Source organism: Oryx dammah, unplaced genomic scaffold (assembly GCF_014754425.2).
Source record: "Oryx dammah isolate SB20612 unplaced genomic scaffold, SCBI_Odam_1.1 HiC_scaffold_23, whole genome shotgun sequence".
NCBI lineage: Eukaryota > Metazoa > Chordata > Mammalia > Artiodactyla > Bovidae > Oryx > Oryx dammah.
In genome coordinates this window covers 40,529,290-40,550,834 of record NW_024070207.1, presented here as the reverse complement: position 1 = coordinate 40,550,834, position 21,545 = coordinate 40,529,290, and the positions used below count along the sequence as shown (strand labels likewise).

The 21,545-nt window shown below is 41.2% G+C and overlaps 1 protein-coding gene across 1 annotated transcript in view; it reads right to left on the bottom strand.

Annotated features, from left to right (window-relative positions):
• The window catches only part of HTATSF1 (HIV-1 Tat specific factor 1), a 91,431-nt gene that overhangs the window by 69,425 nt on the left and 461 nt on the right, over positions 1-21,545 (bottom strand). The window lies entirely within an intron of this gene.

Genomic DNA, 21,545 nt, shown 5'->3' with positions numbered 1-21,545 from the left:
AGCTTACAGAGCCTATGTGGGAAGTAGAAAAAGGGGGAAAGTGGTGGAGGGTACCCCTTCCTGCCAACAAATGTGACCAGTGCCAGGATGCAGGGTCTGATGAGCACGGTTTAGCTTTCAACCCTCATTATCCTTCTCCGCTGGGTGCCTGATGCTGGGCATTTCTACACAGCCATGTGGAGTGGTCCCAATTTAAGTAACTAGCAAGTCTAAGAATAGGGAAAGCTGGCTAGAGTCTTTGCTACTCAAAATCTGGTCCTTGGACCAGCAGCATGGGTTTCACCTGGGAGCTTGTTAGACATGCAAAATCGCAGGCCCCTCTTCCAGACTTCCTGACTGAGAGTCTGCATTATCATAAGATATCTAACTGATTTGGGTGGACATTTGAGTTTGAGAAACACCAGGCTACAAACAGGAGCTGGGCTAGGAACAGGATTCCTTGGAGTTGGAGACAGGACAGTCAATGCTTATTCATTGAACTGGAAAGCAGGTTTGTCTAGCTGCAGAAGAGGGCACTCAGAGTAAAGAAGATGACACTCTGCTTGGAACTCAGTGTGGAAAAAACTTGAACTCTTCTTGTACTACTTCCTTTGGCGTTATTTGAACCATCTCTGATGCATTAAGCCCTACTCATCTAAAGCTCATAATCCCTGTTCTCAAGGTCACAGAGATAAAAGAAAATATCCAATCCACTGCAACAGGAACTGCCAGTGAAGACGTAAACAAAGTGCTGGGGGAAGTGCAGAGGAGGAGCAAACCCCTCTCCTTGTGATATTTGAGTGTTGAGTTGAATCACAAAAAATTAATTACACAGAGAGGAGAAAGTTGTCTCTGCAGGCAGAGATGTCTCTCTCCCGCACTGAATCATGGACCTTCTGTTGGGCTCTGGTTTAGTTTATATCTTCCTTCCCTTCCCTTATTTCAGGGCCTCGCACAGTGGCCAGGGCATAACTTAATGAATGCCTGTTCAATGACTGATGAACCAACAGGCAGACTGGGTAAATAAATGAATGGCTTTGGAAAAAGGAATCATGTAGACTAACATGGGAGGTGGAGAGACCTGATAATTGCCCAGGAATAATATGGTTAAGATCTGCACAGGGGCTATGGCTAGAGAAATGAGGGAAAGATCTAAGAAACACTGTATCATGCTAGTATTTCTTTTTTGAAAGAGAAATGTGACAATGAGACAGAGATATTCTTAAAATACACTTTTGTCAAATCTGAATGCCCCTTGACAATGAGCTGAGCAAACTGCAATCAAACCCATTCTCTCCAAATGGATTGAGTGGAGGGCATTGGGAAAGGCCGCTACCAGGAATCAGGCTGACATTTTCCAGCTCACCGTGGGGTTCCATTTTGCTTTGGGTGAGAAAATGGGCATTTTCCTTTTACAGATCTTCACTGCACAGAATAAGGCAGTGGTCCCCTGAATGAAATCTGGTCATTAGTCTATCTTTCATAATCTGCATAATACTGCCAGAGTAGTGCAGAGGGAGGGGGTCTCAGGCCAGCAAGCCAGGGACCCAAAGGGGCCCATCTGGGCCCTGTTAATACAACAAAGCACATCGCAGCCCAGCAGCCCGAGAGCTTTCTTGCACTAAATATTCAGTAATGCAGCATAATTGGCTTGGAGCCTGCATATACTACTGTAGGTTGAACACAGATGGCATTTTCTACAATATGAGAAATACACTTGAGAAATAGAAGTAATTTAGGCTCTCCTCTTTAATGTAAGACATGATTGGACTTTCAGGGATGGCTATGTTGAAGGGATAGCATGCAGTTGAAGCCAGTAGAGTTGGTGGGGCTGGGAGGGGGAGGAGAGACTTCATGTAAAAGACGCAGAGACACCGAATCAAGTTCATGGTTCACCTGGAGAAAAAGAGGGAAGTAAGGACTCCAGAGGCATTTCAGAACTAGGGAAAAAATTGAATGTGGGTGGCCAGACATTGGCAAGACACAAGAATGACTCTTAGATTTCTCATTTGGGGAGATGGGGTGAAGATGAGCTGGGGCATGAACATGTTGACTTGGTGTCTAGGAGTCATTTAGGTGGAGATGTTTGTTTCAATGAAACTTGGAAATATAGGGCTGGAGTTCAATGGAGAGGTTTAGGCTAGAGATACAGACATGAAATCTATAAGCATATTGTTGCTAACAAAAGCCATAGAGCGAATTCTCTCTCTCAGAGAGAATTCACAACACAAGAAGAGAAGACTGAGGAGAGAATGCCTGTGGGAAAAGAGCCAGGACAGAATGGTGCCAAGGAAGCTGAGGCGAGACAAAATTTCAGCATGAAGGGGTCGTCAATACTTTGGAACACTACAAAAGGTTGAAAAGGCTACGGGCTGAGAGGAAGTAATTAGATCAGTTAATTAGCAGGTCCTTGGTGCTGGAGATAGATCTCTCAGGAGGTGATGGAAATGTGTTTCTTAGAAAGGAACACCTTTTCATGGAAACAGAAAGGAATTAACAAGTAAACAAGCACAATAGAATAGAATGTAATGTTTTGGAGAACATCTTCACCATTAATAGAAATATTAGTGCCTGGAAAATTAGCAAAGAGGAAAGATGTAATCAGGCTTGGCTGTGTAGAAGAATAACTAATTTGAATCACTCATGCTAATAGCTCACCACTTATGCCTAATTAGCATGTGGCATGCTAACTATTGTGTATACTAATACATACTTGTCAGCTTAACTTTTTTTTTGGTTGCACCATGCACACGCATGTGGGATCTTAAGTCCTCGACCAGGGATCAAATTCATGCCCCCTGCAGTGGAAGTGCAGAGTCTTAACCACTGGACCACCAGGGAAGTCCTTCAACTTCATTTTAAGTTTTATTTTATTTCACAGCTAAATTTTCTTCGGGTCTGCTCAGGCTTCACAACTTGTAGCTTATGTAATATTGTTTGTTCACTACCTTAAAAAGGTTTTAGAAGGAGTATTAGCTTGGACAGGAGAAAATTCTCAGATGTCAGTTTACTTCTGTGACATTTAACTTGGCAATTAGGGGCTGAGAGAGGAAAAATATAATGTATATACAGGGAAAATGGAGGCCAACTTTATGGCCTTGTCACACTCAAGAAATATGCTCGCTAATGGAGATGCTTGTTCCATTTTGAGAGAAGATTGTGTTTTTGAAAGAAGCTTTCTTCCCAGGCCTCTGGTAGTTACATATAATTACCACATCCTAGGGAACACAAATGTGATGAAAACTCAGCCAATGTGTTCTTTGGAGGTCATCTTGCGAGATGTGGTTTGATGTGCATTACAACAAAACTTATTCTAAGATTTTTGTTTGCTTCCCCACACAAAGACTCATTTGTTGGTTTAGGACACTAAAGTCTGTATTATTTTAAAAGGTATTGGAATATGCTTTTAATTCTATTTTAATATTATAAGGTTTGATGGATAAACAATATAATAACTACCTTTTATTGAATGCTGATTCTGTGATAGACATCTTACATGTACTATCACAGTACTCAAAAATTTGTATTGAATCTTTTTAAATTTTGTCCTTAATGTTCAGAAATGTGTGTGTGCTAAATCACTTCAGTCATGTCCGACTCTTTGTGACCCCCATGGACTGCAGCTCTCCAGGCTCCTCTGTCCACGGGATTCTCCAGGCAAGAATACTGGAGTGTGTTGCTGTGTCCTCCTCCAGGGGACCTTACAGACCCAGGGATCAAACCAGCGTCTCCTGTGGCTCCTGCATTGCAGGCAGATTCTTTACCACTGAGCCACTGGGGAAGCCCTGCTAGGAGATAGACAATATTATCAATCTCTTTTCACAGAGGAGGGGCTAAGGGATCATCTGCCATCTACTACCCATTTCTTTCTTTCCAGTCACAGCAAACACCATTGAGTTGTCTCTGCTCCCTATCTCCAATTTCTCCTTAGAGCTACTCCAGCCAAGCTCTTGTCTCCACCATTTATAATACCTGCTCCAGTGAAGTCACCAATAAGCTTCACATTCCCAATCCACAGGTCAATTCTCAGTCACAATCGTCCTTGACTCGTCAGCAGCGTTGAAGACGGTGGATCACTCTCTCCTCAATACGTTTCCTTCCTTAGCTTTCAGGGCACCTCACTGTCTTGCTTTTCCTCCAGCTTCACTAATCCTTAGTTTCTGCTGGCTATGTCCTATCTCTGACGCAGAGGGGCCTCTGGACTCAGTCCTTAAAGCTCTTCCCTATCTCCACCCCCTTTTTGGGTAGTCTCATGGCCACGACTCCCAGACTTCTCCCTCGAGCTTCAGATTTGTGTTCCTACTCAATATCACCTCCACCAGGATTTCTAATAGACATCTCCATGTGTCCAAAACACTGTTTCTGATCTTTCCCCACAATAAACAAGTAAGAAAGAATGAAACCTGCTCCAAACTCTGCCTTTCACAGATGGAGGCCGTAACTATACCTTTCAGCAGATGGAGACAAGATTTCCATCCTTCTGGTTGTTCAGGCCAAAAACCTTGGAGTCATTTTGACATCTTATTTTTCTCAATCACCATACCCTATCTGTCATGAAATCATGATGGATACACCTTCAGAATACATCCAGAATTCAACCATTCCTCACCCCCTCCACTGTCATCTCTCTTTTCCTTTATCTTGCCAGGAATACCTCTGTCTACCACAGGAAGCCCTATGGTTAATTTCCTTACCCCTTTGCCCAAATGTCACCTTCTCAATAAGACTTACCCTCACCACTCTATTTAATACTACAACCTGCACCCTCCTGCCAGCAACCCAATGCCCAAGTACCCTTCCCAGCTTTTTATTTAGTCCATGACACTTTCTACCTTCTAACACATCACATAACTTAGTTATTTATTATGTTAATTGTTTGTTGTCTATCCCCCACTATTAGAATGTCAGTTCAGGAAGGCAAGGATTTTCATCTGTTTTATTTGCTATTGTACACTCAAGCACTGAGTGCAGAACCTTGCCTATAGCACGCCCCATGGTTTTTTGTTGGATTGTATCAAACAGCTTAAGTATCTTGCCAAGGGTTGGTGACATAGTGACAGGTCTAGCATTTAAACCCCAGCCTCTCTGATACTATAATGACTCCATTCTACTGCTTTCCATTATAGCCTGTGGCAGTGGGTCTCAGCAGGTGTGCCCTGTACCCCTCTGGTGAGTCAAGAAAGAGAAGTACTTTTACTATGCCCAAACATGCAAAATGATATGATGATGGCTATCACAAAGAATATTGTGCTGAGTAGACCATGGAATATAGAATAGATTGGAGTTCAACCTGCAAGGGAGGAAGAGGCAAAGGGCAACATCAAACAGCATCAAATGAATGTCACAGAACAACATCACCCCAGTGTCCAGAAAGACAGCAAATTCATGTGCCTCATGGGCATAGAGGTGACAGTGGTCAGAATAGTGAATTTTTCTACTAAAACCGTGACACAGGATTGGTGTGTGTTGATAAACATGAGAATAAATGTAGCCACGCTATTCTAGGCCCTGTAAAGCATTGTTTTAGTGCAGTAGAGACTATCTTATTATTATTTTAAATATTTATTTGGCTGTGCCAGGTCATGTTTGCAACATGCAGAATCTTCCATCTTCATTGTAGGTGGGATCTTTAGTTGAGGCATGTGAATTCATAGTTGTGGCATGTGGGGTCTAATTCCCTGACCAGGGATTGAACCTGAGCCCCCTGCATTAGGAGCACAGATTCTTAGCCACTGGACCATCAGGGAAGACCCAGGATCACTTTATTATTATTGACTTGTTTAGTAAACTTTCGAAAGCCCTTCAAGCTTGCTGCCAAAAATTCTAGTATTCAAAAGTGTGTCATATCTCAATAAAAGTGTTTTTTTAAAAGCATGCCATAGATTTTTAAAAAGATGGTTGAGAACCCTTGCAATCAGGTTAAGTTTCACTGGCTTTAACCACTCTCCCTCTGTGTAAGCAAAGCAGGGCAGTATACCTTTTTCTTGCTTTTATTTTGAAATTTTAAATATAATCAGAGGGGGGACATCCCTGGTGGTCGTCCAATGGTTAAGACTTTGCCTTCCAATACAGGGGTGCGGGTTCAGTCCCTAGTCAGGGAGCTAAGATCTCACATGCCTAGAGACCAAAAAAGCCAAAATATGAAATAAAGAAACAGTATTGCAACAAATTCAATGAAGATTTTAAATATGGTTCACATCAAAAAATCTTTAAAAGAAATTTTTTAATTAAAAAATTAAAAAAAATACAAATAAGCAGAGTGATTTCCCTGGAGGCCCAGTGGTTAAGGTCTTCCCTGGTGGCTCAGTCAGTAAAGAGTCTATCCATAATGCAGGAGACCCAGGTTCAATCCCTGGGTCGGGAAGATCCCCTGGAGAAGGAAATGGCAACCCACTCCAGTATTCTTGCCTGGAGAATCCCACTGACAGAGGAGCTTGGTGGGCTATAGTCCATGGGGGTCACAAAGAGTTGGACACGACTGAGTGGCTAACACTTCCACTTTCCAGTGGTTAAGACTCCATGCTTCCATTGCAGGGGACAGGGGTTCAATTCCTGGTCAGGGAATTGAATTCAGTTCCTGGTCAGATCACACATGCTGTGTGGTTCAGAAAAAAAAAAAAAGCTGAAACCATATGATGGAGATGAATTTATTTAAGATGCAGACAACAACAACAAAACAAGTGAGAATTCTCTGATATGCAGGGTTCAGGGAAAGGAGTACAGGGCTTGGGAGACCTGAGTCTAGTCTAAGCTTTACAAGTGAGAGTGCAGCTTTGGCCAACTCCTTTCTCTTCTCAGAGCCTCAGTTTCTTCCTCCATAAATAAGTGATGATGATGAGGTGAGAGGCAATCCTAGATGACCTGCATACTCTCTCCCAGCTTTGATCCTGTGTGTGTCCATTATTCTGTGTTGGAGATAAAGGTGTTGCTTGAAACAGAGTCTTCAAGAGATTAGAAAGTGTTTCGATGTATTTCTTGGTCTCTGTATTTAGTTAGTGCCTTGCTGCTGCTGCTGCTGCTGCTGCTAAGTCACTTCAGTCGTGTCTGACTCTGTGCGACCCCATAGACAGCAGCCCATCAGGCTCCCCCGTCCCTGGGATTCTCCAGGCAAGAACACTAGAGTGGGTTGCCATTTCCTTCTCCAATGCATGAAAGTGAAAAGTGAAAGTGAAGTGGCTCAGCCGTTAGTGCCTTAGGTGCAGAAGATTGAGCTAATCAAACACATCTCATGACACATTTATCATCACTCTTGTCTTGTTGACTTTATTTGTCTGGCTTATCCCCGCATTTTGGATCTTCCCATGTGGCTCAGCTGGTAAAAAATCTGCCTGCAATGTGGGATCCCTGGGTTGGGAAGATCCCCTGGAGGGGAGCATGGCAACCCATTTCAGTATTCTTGCCTAGAGAATCCCCATGGACAGAGGACTACATGTAGCCCCCCATGGACTGGCAGGCTACCGTCCATGGGGTCACAAACAGTCAGACATGACTGAACAACTAAGCACAGCACATCCCTACATCTCATTCACACACTCCTTCCTCCTTCATTGGCCACCATTCTCTTCTGATTAATTTACTATATTTTTGTTGGTACGTATTCTTATAAAATGTGTATTATCATTTTCAATGAATGTCTTTTTCATTTCTGTAAATGGTATTACAGTACATATTCTTTCTTGCTTTTTTTTTTAACCCATCAGTATTTTCAAATTCTATACATGCTGCTCTATTTAAATCTAATCCCTTGCTTCTAATCACTGAAAATGACTCCCAAACGTTGTGTCCACCACATTTTGCTGCTCCGCTCTCTGGGTGATGAATACCAGATTGTTTCCAACTCCCTGTCACCATAAATAATGCTGCAATAAGAGGCATTCCAATTTAAAGAAGAATTGTAGATGAAGGTGAGAATAAGAACGGCAGCTGCTTTTGAACTGTGACTAGAATGCTAGTTAGGTCTTTTCTTCAACAGGCTATAAAGCCTCAGGTGATGGAATTCAATGCAAATACTTCCTCCAGGGCAGTAATCAGGATCTGAGCTCTTGTGGTGCCAAGTCATTATGTTAGCAGGTTTCTTCCACTGAACAGCTGTTTGAATCAATTAACCCAGTTACTCAGAGATTTTGACATTGGGTAGACCCTTCACCTCTGCCCTCACTCCCAGGAGATGAACCCACACCATTCCCCATCCCCCAGTGATGCAAGACCATGGTCTTTGACTTCAAGTGGCTCTTGAAGGAGGTCAACAAATTCTTCTGTCTCCTTACTCAGCACTTCCTCCTGTTATCTATAGCAGCTATTTCAAACCTTCTAGATTTTATCACTTCTCTCTGTACTCTCAGCAGGTTACATCACCTTGTACTTCAGAAATAAAATAGAAGCCACTGGATGAGAATTCCCTTCGATTCCTGTTACCAAATCTATAATTTGCCTGCATCTACTCCCATCCTTTCTTCTTATTATAATAGAATGCTCCATCTCTGTCTAGGAGGAATCCTTCCATCTGGGTTGTGGATCCCATCCTCTCGAATGCTCTTTGGGTTAAATTGTATTCTCTCAATATTTCAATCTCTCCCTCTCAATATTTCAATCTCTATACTTCTACTAGCCACTTCTCGTCACCACGCAAATGTGTTCAAGTCTTTCTGATTTTAATACTATATTTTAAAAAAATCTCTTATGATTTGGATTCCTTTTATTTCTTTTTCTTCTCTGATTGCTATAGCTAGGACTTCCAGAACTATGTTGAATAATAGGGGGAAAGTGGACATCCTTGTCTTGCTCCTGATCTTAGGGGAATGTTTTCCGTTTTTCACCATTGAGAATAATATTTGCTATAGACTTATCATATATGGCCTTTACTATGTTGGAAGAAGAATGGAGCTGGAGGGATTAACCTGCCTGATTTCAGATTATACTACAAAGCTAAAGTCATCAAGACAGTATGGTACTGGCACAAAAACAGAAATATAGACCAACAGGACAAGATAAAAAGCCCAGAAATAAACCCATGCACCTCTGGGCACCTTATTTTTGACAAAGGAGGCAGGAATATACAATGGGGCAAAGAGAACCTCTTCAATAAATGGCACTGGGAAAACTGGACAGCTACATGTAAAAGAATGAAATTAGAACACTTCCTAACCCCATACACAAAGATAAACTCAAAATGGATTAAAGACCTAAACATAAGAGTCAGTCAGTTAGTTGGTCAGTTCAATTGCTCAGTCGTGTCCTGACCCCATGGACTGCAGCACACCAGGCCTCCTTGTCCATCAACAACACCTGGAGCTTATGCAAACTCATGTCCATTGAGTCGGTGATGCCATCCAACTATCTCATCCTCTGTCATCCCCTTTTCCTCCTGTCCTCAATCTTTCCCAGCATCAGGGTTTTTTCAAATGAGTCAGCTCTTCACATCAGGAGGCCAAAGTACTGGAGTTTCAGCTTCAACATCAGTCCTTCTAATGAACATTCAGGACTGATTTCCTTGAGGATGGACTGGTTGGATCTCCTTACAGTTCAAGGGATTCTCAAGAATCTTCTCCAACACCACAGTTCAAAAGCATCAATTCTTCAGCACTCAGCTTTCTTTATAGTCCAAATCTCACATCCATACATGACTACTGGAAAAACCATAGCTTTGACTCACAGAACTTTGTTAGCAAAGTAATGTCTCTGCTTTTTAATATGCTGTCTAGGTTGGTCATAACTTTTCTTTCAAGGGGCAACCATCTTTTAATTTCATGGCTGCAGTCAACATCTGCAGTGATTTTGGAGGCCCCCAAAATAAAGTCTGCCAGTGTTTCCACTGTTTCCCCATCTATTTGCCATGAAGTGATGGGACCAGATGCCATGATCTTAGTTTTCTCAGATCATGTTGAGTTTTAAGCCAACTTTTTCACTTTCCTCTTTCACTTTCATCAAATCGCCAGTCCAGGTTCAATGCATGATACTGGATGTTTGGGGCTGGTGCACTGAGACGACCCAGAGGGATGGTATGGGGAGGGAGGAGGGAGGGGAGTTCAGGATGGGGAACACGTGTATACCCGTGGTGGATTCATGTTGATATATGGCAAAACCAATACAATATTGTAAAGTAATTAACCTCCAATTAAAATAAATAAATTTATATTTAAAAAAAAGAGGCTCTTTAGTTCTTCGCTTTCTGCCATAAGGGTGGTGTCATCTGCATATCTGAGGTTATTGATATTTCTCCTGGCAATCTTGATTCCAGCTTGTGCTTGTTCCAGCCCAGCGTTTCTCATGATGTACTCTGCATAAGAGTTAAATAAGCAGGATGACAATATACAGCCTTGACGTAATCTTTTCACGATTTGGAACCAGTTTGTTGTTCCATGTCCAGTTCTAACTGTTGCTTCTTGACCCGCATACAGATTTCTCAAGAGGTCAGTCAGGTGGTCTGGTATTCCCGTCTCTTGAAGAATTTTCCACAGTTTGTTTTGATCCACATAGTCAAAGGCTTTAGCATAGTCAATAAAGCAGAAGTAGATGTTTTTCTGGAACTCCCTTGCTTTTTTGATGATCCAGCAGATGTTGACAATTTGTTCTCTGGTTCTTCTGCCTTTCTAAACCCAGCTTGACCATCTGGAAGTTCACGGTTCACCTACTATTGAAGCCTGGCTTGGAGAATTTTGAGCATTATTTTGCTAGCTTGTGAGATGAGTGCATTGTGTGGTTGTTTAAGCATTCTTTGGCATTGCCTTTCTTTGGGATTGGAATGAAAACTGGCCTTTTCCAGTCCTGTGGCCACTGCTGAGTTTTCCAAATTTGCTGGCATATTGAGTGCAGCACTTTCACAACATCATTCTTTAGGATTTGAAATAGCTCAACCGGAATTCCATCACCTCCACTAGCTTTGTTCATAGTGATGCTTCCTAAGGCCTACTTGACTTTGCATTCCAGGATGTCTGGCTCTAGGTGAATGACCACACCATTATGATTATCTGGGTCATGACGATTATTTTCATATAACTCTGTGTATTCTTGCCACCTCTTCTTAATATTTTCTGCTTCTGTTAGGTCCATACCATTTCTGTCCTTTATTGAGCCCATCTTTGCATGAAATATTCCCTTGGTATCTCTAATTTTCTTGAAGAGAGATCTAATTTTTCCCATTTTGTTGTTTTCCTCTATTTCTTTGCATTGATTGCTGAGGAAGGCTTTTTTATTTCTCCTTGCTATTCTTTGGAACTCTGCATTCAGAGTATCTTTCCTTTTCTCCTTTCCTTGTATCTTTCCTTTTCTCCTTTGCTTTTCGCTTCTCTTCTTTTCACAGCTATTTGTAAGGCCTCCCCAGATAGCCATTTTGCTTTTTTGCATTTCTTTTCCATGGGGATGGTCTTGATCCCTGTCTCCTGTACAATGTCACGAACCTCCATCCATAGTTCATCAGGCACTCTATCTATCATATCTAGTCCCTTGAATCTATTTGCCACTTCCACTGTATAGTCATAAGGGATTTGATTTAGGTCATACCTGAATGGTCTAGTGGTTTTCCCTACTTTCTTCAATTTAAGTCTGAATTTGGCAATAAGGAGTTCATGATCTGAGCCACAGTCACCTCCCGGTCTTGTTTTTGCTGACTGTATAGAGCTTCTCCATCTTTGGCTGCAAAGAATATAATCAATCTGATTTCAGTATTGCCCACCTGGTGATGTCCATGTGTAAGATCTTCTCTTGTGTTGTTGGAAGAGGGTGTTTGCTATGACCAGCGTGTTCTCTTGGCAAAACTCTATTAGCCTTTGCCCTGCTTCATTCTGTATTCCAAGGCCAAATTTGCCTGTTACTCCAGGTATTTCTTGACTTCCTACTTTGGCATTCCTGCCCCCTATAATGAAAAGGACATCTTTTCTTGGGTGTTAATTCTAGAAGGTCTTGTAGGTCTTCACAGAACCATTCAACTTCAGCTTCTTCGGTGTTGCTGTTGGGGCATAGGCTTGTATTACTGTGATATTGAATGGTTTGCCTTGGAAATGAACAGAGATCATTCTGTCATTTTTGAGACTGCATCCAAGTACTGCACTTCAGACCCTTTTGTTGGCTATGAGGGCTACTCCATTCTTCTTAGGGATTCTTGCCCACAGTAGTAGATGTAATGGTCATCTGAGTTAAATTCACCCATTCCAGTCCATTTTAATTCGCTGATTCCTAAAATGTCGACGTTCACTCTTGCCATCTCCTGTTTGACCACTTTCAATTTGCCTTGATTCATGGACCTGACATTCCAGGTTCCTATGCAATATTGCTCTTTATAGCATCAGACCTTGCTTCCATCACACCCACAACTTGGTGTTGTTTTTGCTTTGGCTCCATCTCTTCATTCTTTCTGGAGTTATTTCTCCAATGATCTCCAGTAGCGTGTTGGGCATCTACCGACCTGGGGAGTTCTGCTTTGAGTGTCCTATCTTTTTGCCTTTTCATACTGTTCATGGGGTTCTCAAGGCAAGTGGTTTGCCATTCCCTTCTCCAGTTGACCACGTTTTGTCAGAACTCTCCACCATGATCCGTCCATCTTGGGTGACCCTACACGACATGGCTTGTAGTTTCATTGAGTTAGACAAAGCTGAGGTCCACATGATCAGATAAGTTAGTTTTCTGTGATTGTTGTTTTCAGTCTGTCTGCCCTCTGGTGGAGAAGGATAAGAGGCTTATGGAAGCTTCCTGATGTGAGAGACTGACTGAGGGGGAAACTGGGTCATGTTCTGATGGGCAAGAAATGTAAGACTAGGAACTATAAAATTCTTAGAGGAAAACATAGGCAGAACACTGTTGACATAAATCAAAGCTACATCCTCTGTGACCCACCTCCTAGAGTAATGTAAATAAAAACAGAAGTAAATAAGTGGGACCTGATTAAACTTAAAAATTTTTTCACAGCAAAGAAAACTTGAAGCAAGGTGAAAAGACACCCCTCAGAATGGGAGAAAGGAATAACAAATGAAACAACTGACAAAGGATTAGTTTCCAAAATATATAAGCAGCTCATGCAACTCAATGCCAGAAAAACAAACAACCCAATCAGAAAGTGGGGGAAAGACCTAAACAGACATTTCCCCAAAGAAGGCTTACAGATGGCTAACAAACACATGAAAAGATCCTCAACATCACTCATTATTAGAGAAATGAAAATCAAAACTACAATGAATCAGCCATGTCAATATATGGCAAAAACCACCACAATATTGTAAAGTAATTAGCCTCCAATTAAAATAAATAAATTAATTTTAAAAACATGATCTTATAACAAAGCCTATCTTTAATAATCTGTATGAAATTCAAATAAATCACAGAATAATGATTGGAAGAGAAAAAAAAAACTACAATGAGATATCACCTCACACCAGTCAGAATGGCCATCATCAAAAACCTACAAACTATAAATGCTGGAGAGGGTGTGGAGAAAAGGGAATGCTCTTGCACTGTTGGTGGGAATGTAAACTGATACAGCCTGATATATAAACTGATACAACTGATACTATGGAAGACAGTATGGAGATTCCTTCAAAAACTAGGAATAAAACCACCATATGACCCAGCAATCCCACTCCTAGGCATATACCCTGAGGAAACCAAAGTGAAAGAGACACATGTATCCCATTGTTCATTGCAGCACTATTTACGATAGCTAGAACATGGAAGCAACTTAGATGTCCATCAACAGATGAATGGATAAAGAAGTTGTGGTACATATACACAATGGACTATTCAGTTCAGTTCAGTTCAGTTCAGTCACTCAGTCGTGTCCGACTCTTTGCAACCCCATGAATTGCAGCACGCCAGGCCTCCCTGTCCATCACCAACTCCCAGAGTTCACTCAAACTCACGTCCATCGAGTCGGTGATGCCATCCAGCCATCTCATCCTCTGTTGTCCCCTTCTCCTGCCCCCAATCGCCCCCAGCATCAGAGTCTTTTCCAATGAGTCAACTTTTCACATCAGGTGGCCAAAGTGTTGGAGTTTCAGCTTTAGCATCAGTCCTTCCAAAGAACACACAGGACTGATCTTTAGAATGGACTGGTTGGATCTCCTTGCAATCCAAGGGACTCTCAAGAGTCTTCTCCCACACCACAGTTCAAAAGCATCAATTCTTCAACACTCATCTTTCTTCACAGTCCAACTCTCACATTCATACATAACCACTGGAAAAACCATAGCCTTGACTAGATGGACCCTGGTTGGCAAAGTAATGGCTCTGCTTTTGAATATGCTATCTAGGTTGGTCATAACTTTCCTTCCAAGGAGTAAGCGTCTTTTAATTTCATGGCTGCAGTCACCATCTGCAGTGATTTTGGAGCCCCCCCAAATAAAGTCTGATACTGTTTCCACTGTTTCCCCATCTATTTCCCATGAAGTGATGGGACCAGATGCCATGATCTTCGTTTTCTGAATGTTGAGCTTTAGGCCAACTTTCTCACTCTCCTCTTTCATATGCAGCCATAAAAACAAACACCACTGAGTCAGTTCTAATGAGGTGGATGACCCTAGAACCTATTATACAGAGTGAAGTGAGTCAGAAAGAGAAAGATAAATATCATATTCTAACTCATATATACAGAATCTAAAAAAATGGTACTGAAGAATTTACTTACAGGGCAGCAGTGGAGAAACAGACATAGAGAATAAACTTGTGGACATGGGGAGAGCGGAGGAGAGGGTGAGATGAATGGAAAGAGTGACATGGAAACTTACATTACCATATGTAAAATAGCCAACAGAAATTTGCTCTATGGCTAAGGAAACTCAAACAGGGGCTCTGTATTTACCCAGAGGAGTGGGATGGGGAGGGAGATGGGAGGGAAGTTCAAAAGGGAGGGGATATATGTATACCTATGGCCTATTCATGTTGAGTTTTGGCAGAAAACAACAAAATTTTGTAAAGCAACTATCCTTCAATACAAAATAAGTTAATTAAAAAAAAATTTTCAGCCTCAATCCCTTCCAGTGACCTCCACCTATCTCCAGCACCAACTCCTGAAACATAGCAAATAATTTATTGGAAGCGATAGTTTTTTAAAAATTAATTTTTATTGGAGTATAGTTGCTTCACCATGTTGTATTAGTTTCAGCTGTATAGCAAAATGAATCATCCATATGTATATACATATATCCTCTCTTTTGGATTTCCTTCTCATTCAGGTCACCACAGAGGATTAAGCAGAGTTCCCCGTGCTATACAGTATGTCCTCATTAGTTATGTATTTTATAGTGGTGGTTTAGTCGCTAAGTCATGTCTGACTCTTGTGACCCCATGGACTGGAGCTTACATAGTATCGATAGTGTATATGTTTCAATTCCAGTCTTTCAGTTCCTTTCACTCTCTTTTCCCTCTTGGTATCCATACCTTTGTTCCCTGGGTCTGTGTCTCTATTTCTGCTTTGCAAACGAGATTATCTATGCCATTTTTCTATGTTTCACATATATTATGTGATAGCTGTTTTTCTCTTTCTGATTTACTTCACTCTGTATGACACTCTCTAGGTCCATCCACATTTCTACAACTGACCTTATTTCATTCCTTTTTTATAGCTGAATAATATTTCATTGTATATATGTACCACATATTTTTTATCCATTCCTCTGTTGATAAACATTTAGGTTACTTTCATGTACTGGCTATTGTAAATAGTGCTGTTATGAACATTGAGGTGCATGTAGCTTTTTTTGTGTGTGTGTGAGGCCCCACTTTCATGGTCTGTATTCGTGCTGAAAATCAAGATCAAGCAAGCTTTTGCGCTTCTGCTCCACGGGAGGTTTCTGTCCTGCCTGAGCTCACCTTAGGCATGTATCTTTTTGAATTATAGTTTTCTCGTGGTATATGCCTAGTAAAGGAATTGTTGGGTCATATGGAAGAGCTACATTTTTGAGCAATCAGTGTAAGTTTAGAACCCATCCACTGGCCTCATCCTTTTTAACTATGGCTTGATCTTTCACCAAAATGGCTGCCAGCAATTTACCACTAATTGTGGACTCATGCAACTGAAAAAGTACATCAGAGCCGCTTCCCATGAAATCATTCTCTAAGAACTAGTGAAATGTTTACAAGAAAAATAATAACTAGTCAGGAGGGGAGTATTGGCAATCATTTTAATAGTTTGACTCCCACGAAAAAATTCTATATTGAATAAGTTTCCTTAGGTGTGAAAGAGCTACATTTGTGCCCCTACACACTCATCCTCCAAGATCTCACCAGAGTTTCCTTGTCCCTAAATCCAGAAGAGACATTTCTCCCTTGTCATATTTCCATTCTCCCCAGCAAATTGTCACTAGATTGTCTTGCTGTGAACCTCTCCCTTCTTGCCTTGCATGACACCTCATAGTTCTGGTTTCCTTCCTACCTCTCTAGCCATTCCTTCAGGATGTCTTTTGCAGGCTGATCCATTTCTGTCTGACCCTTGGTATTTCTCATGTCTGGGCTTCCTTGCTTCCATTATTCTATCTTCTATATTCTATCCTTCAGTAATGCCACTGATTCCTATAGTGACTTTGATTACCATCCATATGCCCCAAACCTCTATTTCCATACTTAACTGCTCCCCTCTGCTCCAGACCACATATCTAATTTCTTTTTAGACATCTCCACCTGAATCCACAGGCATCTCAAAATCAGATGTCCAAGACTGAATTTATCATCTTTCTCAGCAATCTCCATTTGATCACCTCCACTGTTACTATCTCAGTGAGTGAATGGCATCAGCTAAGCCAGGGAAACTCAAAAGCACTATAAATATTCTGATCATTATTAAAATTTTAAGTTACAAAAAGTATAGATGCTTTAATTACATAAAAATTAAAACAATCCATAAGTGGGACTTCCTTGGTGGATTCCTTAGTGGTTAGGAATCCACCTTGCAATGCAGGGAATGTGGGTTCCATCCCTGGTCAGGGAGCTAAGATTCCCAGATGCCTCAGAGCAACTAAGTCCATGCACTCTGGAGCCCTCACAACACAACAAAAGGCCCTGCATGTCACAATGATGACCCAGTTTGCTGTGACTAAAACCCAATGCAGCCAAATAAGGAAATAAATAAGAAATACCTTTAAAAATCCACAATTATATACAATAAAAAGTGAAAGTCCCCACCAATCACTCTTCCCACAGGTAAACCACTATTGACAGGAGGGTATATCCAGGGCTTACCAGATGGCCCAGTGGTAAAGAATCCACCTGCCTATGCAGGAGACGAGGGTTTGATCCTTGGGTTGGGAAGATCCCCTGGAGGAGGGCATGGCAACCCACTCCAGTATTCTTGCCTGGAGAATTCCATGGACAGAGGAGCCTGGTGGGCTACAGTCTAAGGGGTCATAAAAGAGTTGGACACGACTTATTGACTAAACAAGTATATCCTTACAGACATTTTGAGCTACATATATATGGAAATGAATACACACACAGTTTTCTTTTTAGACATATTTTATCAAACTATATGTACTGTTTTGCAATTTGCTTTCTAGCATAAGATATATTATAGATATCTTTACATTATTAATCATATTGATGCAACATTCTTTCTATTAGCTGCATATTATCTCACATTATATATAGTCCACATTTATTTAACCATTATAATATTGTTGGGCTTTAGTTTATATCCAGTTTTCACTGTTCCAGGGTTGCAGTAAAGACCTTTGCCCTTAAATCTTTGTATTTCTGTGCTAGGATAAAATGCTGGAAATGGGATTTCTTGGGGTAATTACATGTACATTTATATTTGGATGGACACTGCTAAGATATCTTCCAAAAAACTTTTTACCTTCTACTTTTCAACTGAGAGACAGCATGCATACAGTAAAGTGGATAAAATGCTCTATTTTAAGTGTGCAGCTGCATAAATTTTTATATATGTAAATTCCTGTGTAACCAACATCTCTATCAAGATATATACCAGTTTCAGCACCCTAGAAGTTCTCCTCTTGCACCTACCCAGTATATCCCCTCCCTCAGAGATAACCTTTATCTGACTTCTATACTCATCAATTATTTTTGCCTGTTCATATACATGAAATCATACTGTATATAATGTTTTATGTCTGGCTTATTTGACTCAATATAGTGTTGACATTTACCCATGTTGTTCTGTGTACCCATAGGTCATTCTTTTTTCACCATCATGTAGTATGACTATGTTTGGGTTTCCCACAATTTGTTTACTCCGGGTGCTGATAAGCATCTGGGTGCTTTCCATGTTTTTGCTGTTATGAATACCAAGTGGATATGAGCATTTGTCTTCAAGTCTTTTTGTGGTCATTTGTTTGCATTTTTCTAAAGCACATACCTAGCAGTAGAATTGCAGGGTCATAGGGTGGTTTAATTTTTTATTAGAAATTACAAAACAGTTTTCTAAAAAGGCTGTATCTGTTTGTCCTCCCACCAGTCATATAAATTGGGACCTCCACGAAGTGTATGAGAGTATCATACACAGTATTGTTACTGAGTATTTGGTTTTCTTTCTCCCCAGTCAGTTGTAAGAATAGTGTCTCTCTCATTCAGCACCTCAAAATTAATGGACTCTCAATAAATATTGTAAAGTAATTCAGTTCAGTTCAGTCACTCAGTCGTGTCCAACTCTTTGCAACCCCATGAATCGCAGCACACCAGGGCTCCCTGTCCATCACCAACACCCGGAGTTCACTCAGACTCACGTCCATTGAGTCGGTGATGCCATCCAGCCATCTCATCCTCTGTCGTCCCCTTCTCCTCCTGCCCCCAATCCCTCCCAGCATCAGGGTCTTTTCCAATGAGTCAACTCTTTGCACAAGGTGGCCGAAGTACTGGAGTTTCAGCTTTAGCATCAGTCCTTGCAAAGAACACTCAGGACTGATCTCCTTCGGAATGGACTGGTTGGATCTCCTTGCAGTCCAAGGGACTCTCAAGAGTCTTCTCCAACACCACAGTTCAAAAGCATCAGTTCTTCGGCACTCAGCTTTCTTCACAGTCCAACTCTCACATCCATACATGACCACAGGAAAAACCATAGCCCTTGACTAGACAGAACTTTGTTGGCAAAGTAATGTCTCTGCTTTTGAATATGCTATCTAGATTGGTCATAACTTTTCTTCCAAGGAGTAAGCATCTTTTAATTTCATGGCTGCAATCACCATCTGCAGTGATTTTGGAGCTCAGAAAAATAAAGTCTGACACTATTTCCACTGTTTCCCCATCTATTTGCCATGAAGTGATGGGACCAGATGCCGTGATCTTCGTTTTCTGAATGTTGAGCTTTAGGCCAACTTTTTCACTCTCCTCTTTCGCTGTCATCAAAAGGTTCTTTAGTTCTTCCTCATTTTCTGCCATAAGGGTGGTGTCATCTGCATATCTGAGGTTATTGACATTTCTCCCGGCAATCTTGATTCCAGCTTGTGCTTCTTCCAGCCCAGCGTTTCTCACGATGTACTCTGCAAAGAAGTTAAATTAGCAGGGTGACAATATACAGCCTTGATGTACTCCTTTTCCTATTTAGAACCAGTCTGTTGTTCCATGTCCAGTTCTAACTGTTGCTTCCTGACCTGCATACAGATTTCTCAAGAGGCAGGTTAGGTGGTCTGGTATTCCCTTCTCTTTCAGAATTTTCCACAGTTTATTGTGAGCCATACAGTCAAAGGCTTTGGCATAGTCAATGAAGCAGAAATAGATGTTTTTCTGGAACTCTCTTGCTTTTTCAATGATCCAGCGGATGTTGGCAATTTGATCTCTGGTTCCTCTGCCTTTTCTAAAACCAGCTTGAACATCTGGAAGTTCACGGTTCACGTATTGCTGAAGCCTGGCTTGGAGAATTTTGAGCATTACTTTACTAGCATGTGAGATGAGTGCAATTGTGCAGTAGTTTGAGCATTCTTTGGCATTGCTTTTATTTGGGATTGGAATGAAAAGTGACATTTTCCAGTCTTGTGGCCACTGCTGAGTTTTCCAAATTTGCTGGCATATTGAGTGCAGCACTTTCACAAAATCATCTTTTAGGATTTGAAAGAGCTCAACTGGAGTTCCATCACCTCCACTAGCTTTGTTTGTAGTGATGCTTTCTAAGGCCCACTTGACTTCACATCCCAGGATGTCTGACTCTAGGTGAGTGTTCACACCATCATGATTATTTTGGTTGTGAAGATCTTTTTTTGTACACTTCTTCTGCATATTCTTGCCACCTCTTCTTAATATCTTCTGCTTCTGTTAGGTCCATACCATTTCTGTCTTCTATCGAGCCCATCTTTGCATGAAATGTTCCCTTGGTATCTCTAAATTTCTTGAAGAGATCTCTAGGCTTTCCCATTCTGTTGTTTTCCTCTATTTCTTTGCATTGATCGCTGAGGAAAGTTTTCTTATCTCTCCTTGCTATTCTTTGGAACTCTGCATTCAGATGCTTATATCTTTCCTTTTCTCCTTTGCTTTTCACTTCTCTTCTTTTCACAGCTATTTGTAAGGCCTCCTCAGACAACCATTTTGCCTTTTTGCATTTCTTTTTCTTGGGGATGGTCTTGATCCCTGTCTCCTTTACAATGTCACGAACCTCCGTCCATAGTTCATGAGGCACTCTGTCTATCAAATCTAGACCCTTGAATCTATTTGCCACTTCCACTGTATAGTCATAAGGGATTTGATTTAGGTCATACCTGAATGGTCTAGTGGTTTTCCCTACTTTCTTCAATTTAAGTCTGAATTTGGCAATAAGGAGTTCATGATCTGAGCCACAGTTAGCTCCCAGTCTTGTTTTTGCTGACTGTATAGAGCTTCTCCATGTTTGGCTGCAAAGAATATAATCAATCTGATTTCAATGTTGACCATCTGGTGATGTCCATATGTAGAGTCTTCTCTTGTGTTGTTGGAAGAGGGTGTTTGCTAAGACCAGTGTGTTCTCTTGGCAAAACTCTATTAGCCTTTGCCTTGTTTCATTCTGTATTCCAAGGCCAAATTTGTCTGTTACCCCAGGTGTTTCTTGACTTCCTACTTTTGCATTCCAGTCCCCTATAATGAAAAGGACATGTTTTTGTGTGTGTTAAATCTAAAAGGTCTTGTAGGTCTTCATAGAACCGTTCAACTTCAGCTTCTTCAGTGTTACTGCTTGGGGCATAGGCTTGGATTGCCGTGATATTGAATGGTTTGCCTTGGAAACGAACAGAGTTCATTCTGTCGTTTTTGAGATTGCATCCAAGTACTGCATTTTGGACTCTTTTGTTGACTATATTGGCTGTTCCATTTCTTGTAAGGGATTCCAAGTAAAGTAATTAGCCTCCAATTAAAATAAATGAATTAATTTAAAAATAAATATTTGAGGAATTAGATTTGTAATTAAATGACCTCTATATATTATACTTGAGGATCTCTACCACACAGCTAGAAGAGTGAACACGTGTTCCTGAGGACAATTTGTTTCTGGTGTGGATGTTTTATTACCCCCAGGACAGTCCGAGTTTGTTATGGGTAGCACTGTGACATACATTGCTGCCTCCGAGAATCCCATGGACGGAGAAGCCTGGTGGGCTACAGTCCGCGGGGTCGCAAAGAGTCAGACATGACTGAGCGACTTCACTTTCACTTTCATTGGTGTTTTAGCA